This window comes from Pollicipes pollicipes, unplaced genomic scaffold, assembly GCF_011947565.3.
Source record: "Pollicipes pollicipes isolate AB1234 unplaced genomic scaffold, Ppol_2.1 Scaffold_4002;HRSCAF=4701_pilon_pilon_pilon, whole genome shotgun sequence".
Classification (NCBI taxonomy): Eukaryota; Metazoa; Arthropoda; class Thecostraca; order Pollicipedomorpha; family Pollicipedidae; genus Pollicipes; species Pollicipes pollicipes.
In genome coordinates this window covers 28,358,144-28,361,996 of record NW_023596420.1, presented here as the reverse complement: position 1 = coordinate 28,361,996, position 3,853 = coordinate 28,358,144, and positions in this window count along the sequence as shown.

Genomic DNA, 3,853 nt, shown 5'->3' with positions numbered 1-3,853 from the left:
ACGCCCTTGCAGGGACGTTTGCCATCGGACTAATCCGAAGTTCGTGTGCGCTCAACGTGTCATGTACTATATGCTGCACTACCTGCCTTCCTGTAGGCCTCATCCTATGTGTATTCGTAGTATACACCATATCTTATCCGATATTGCGCCAATGTGCTCATTCGAAGGACGGGTGTGACGAAATCGACCATGCATCCATCACAAGCGCAATTTGCAGAGCAAGGTGAAAGTAAATTCGCAATTCACACAAAACACCCATCCCAATGGCAAACGTGAATGATCAGCAAACGTGAATAATCAGCAAACTCCTGTGCACCGCACAGTCGCCGCGATCGATCGTCAATCTGCGTCGCATCGACCGTCAATCTGCGTCGCATCGGCCGTCAATCTGCGTCGCATCGACTGTCAATCTGCGTCGCATCGACCGTCAATCTGCGTCGCATCGGCCGTCAGTCCGCAGACCAATGCCACCCGACGACCAACGGCCACGCGCCGCTCGTGTTTACGTGACCCTAGAGTGCGTCATCGCACATGTCCCGATGCCGCCCCGCCCCTTCACCCCCGCCCCCGGCCACCACATTCTCCGGACTAGGACAGCAGACGTGAGTGGGTGTGACGGACGCAATGCCAGACGAGCCTCCGACGCCACGCGTCTGGCAAATGTCACCAGCCCACCCTGTGCGCAGTTGGAAGTCTCCCACACCTAATGTGTGTGCTCGCTATCGCTCAGCTACGTTCCCGTTTGCCCATGGCCCAAACAGGCCACTAGCAGATCGGGGTGACGCCTCGCTTGGCCTCGCGGTGGGTGCCAGCGCCGCGCTCAGGCACGCCTCATCATGCGATGCTTTGTTTACTTGCGGTTTGATCAGTATGCCCTTGGATCACCACCATTCTAACCTCTGGCCCATTTTCATTTCGCACGTCGCGTATATGAAGAGACGGTACAGAGCTGCGCCGTAAGCGCCGCGCTGCGCTGTGGAGTCAGCTGCTTGCTCGTGTGACGCACCGAGTGCGATAACCAGCCGAGAGGAGCACGCCGGCCTGCCAATAGCAGCCCGGTCGCCTGTGTTTTTAGTCATCCTGGCCGCGCCAGACTGCGCTCGCATCTCTGGCGGTTGGCTCAGTTCGCAGTTGGCTGCTGGTCAAGGACGGGGGGCGCGCGTGCGGTGCTGGGCCGTCCCCAAACACCGGAAGGGCTGTCCGGTCGGACCGCGCTAGCTTGTCTGGCGTCGTTCAGTCGCCTGGCCGGCAGTTAATGGTAAACAAATACCAGTCCAAGGCAACTTTCACTCTCGAAAGGGTATCATACAGCGCATGCTTGGTGTAAACATATCTCCGTGCTGTTTCTTTGGTGTGACGGCCTTGCTACCCCCATGAGTTATTATTCCGTTTTTAAACAAGCTGAGACTGCTTGCTGAGACAGCTCATGGATTTTAAAAATCCATGAGCTGTTCTTAACAGCCATGTTTTAACTGCTCCGCAATTTTTTAACCGCAACCGCTCAATGACGCCTCCCTTGAAAGCACAAATCTACGTTTAACTCGACTTAAACTTATAGATCGATTAACTTGTTGACTTTCCTTGAAACTTGATTAACGTAACTTCATCTTGAAGCTCAGCATGCTTGATTTTAACTTGAAGCTCGATATGCTTGGTTTAACTCGAGACTCGGTTAACTTGACTCGCATTTATCGGAAATACGAATTCAGGTGGACCCCAGTCACACTCAATTATGACAGGCGGCATGCTGTTTTACAGCGCTGTTCCCCAGTGATGTGTGGAGGCGCACACCACTCACAGCAGGATGATAACAGCGGATCCCGGGAAATATAGGTGGCTACGACGAGACCGGGCTTGCCTTAACCGAAAGCTTTGTAGCCTCAGAAGCTCGGCCCGTCTCGGCCTCGCAGCCGCGCTTTTGGTTGGCCTACATTTTTGCAGCCTCTGATTGTAACACCGTGCAGTTTTCAGCAATAGGTAAAATAACTCTCTTGAAGTTGTTTTGTGATGATAAGCTGTTTAGCCAGGTGTCGCAACCCAACAGCATGCAATGTGCAAATATTTCATTTGATCGTTTTTGAATACTTATTCCAAACCTTTTGATCGAACTGATATCTGAGCTCAGTAACTACGCTAAGCAGTGTTTGTTATATGATCTCTGACCTCTGCCATTCAAAGTGGGTCTGGTCATGACTGACAAGCAGTCAGACTGATCCAATGATTGCGTCAAAAGATTTGCAAATAAGATTGGAAACTGCATATGACTGCATGTGAAGGCAAACATCACAGTGCGAGCCTTCACTAGTGATATCGCATCTCAGTAGCTTGTCTAACATCGTTTTTGTCTCCGTAACACATAAGGTTAACGACAGTGTCCGTTAGCTGCAGAACATATCGTGGACCTACCTTGTGTGGGTCGGATCTTATTTCCAAAATGCGGAAAGAAGGGGGCCCTTCAGTCCAACTTCTTATCTTCCCATCCATGCGGTTGCGGGTTAAATAATTTTAGGAACGATTTTCACTCCAGGTATCCCGTCAGATCACAGGCAAATCATACGACTAGGAAGCTGCGTATGACGGTCCAGTGGCATAGTCGACCAGGGGAACACTTTCGGAGGTCCCACCCCCAACCCAATGCTGACTTGAATCTTCAGAGGGCATATCTTTTTGTCGGAATCTGAATTTAAGATAAAGACGATGAAGAAACGCCTAGGCGGCGAGGGTTAAAGGAAGTATTCCGCATTCCTATGAGGTTTTGAATTGAAATATCCATCTTGAAGATCATCCAGTGCAGTTCACAGCTCTGCCCTTCTTAAGACCTAACCCACTAGTTTCTGAGTTACAGCCCGTGCAGATGTGAAGACTTTCGGGGAGGCTATTTCAGGTCACCCAGGCATTCATGACGCCGTGATAACGCTATTCAAGTCTCGCCGTTCTACTAGTCATGCGACGATCAAGAAGGCCAAGAAAATATAGTTGTCGAGTCGCTCATACCTAGCGTTCGTGAGTACGATTTTCAGATATCACGGCCGTCAACTGGCTCTCGATTGATGCCATGCGAGATACGATGACGTAATCAATGACGTGTTGAGAAGCACATTCAATGAACAGAGAAATTGGGTTGTCTAGAGCAGTCGTTTCCACTTAAAAGTATACCAAGAGTTATAAGTGAGCTAATTCATTATACATAATGCCTGCTTTAATATCTTCAGATGTGAACACTCCTATTAAGGGGGTTCTGTCTACAGTCCATTATAAGGAGTGTCCCACATCTGGGGCACATCTAAAAAACGTCCGGTAAATACTCAGGACTAGTACCGTCTAATGATAGCGCTGGGTAGTGCCACTTCGGGCAATGCAAAGACATAATCAGGATATCAATTTTAATCATTTTCGAGTCCAACTTACTCTGTCAACGCTTTGTACCAGCACTACGCTTCTTCCCTGCCGTCGCGACCACCGTGCGCACCACCGTGCGCACCTTGACGACCACCATGCGCGCGGTAGTTGTCATGACAACCACCGTGCTTACCTCTACTGGTGCGAATAAAAGCACGTTCTTGATTGGCGCAGAGGGCAAGAGCCTGCTACCGAGAAGTTGGCTAGTTGAAGTTGGAACCAGTGCGTTACATGGATCATATAGTACCCCTATTCCCAAAACTAAAGTGTGTCTCGTTTTGATGGGGCTTTAAGACGCACCCAGCTGCTGAGGCTATATGGCGTCGCCTACTATCTAACGCTGTAAGGGAGGGCGGGCACCGCGAGGAATCGAACCCCGTACCTCTGGCTTTCCAGACGCGCAGAGGTTAACATACACGCTGCTGAGGCTATATGACGTCGCCTGCCTCTCACC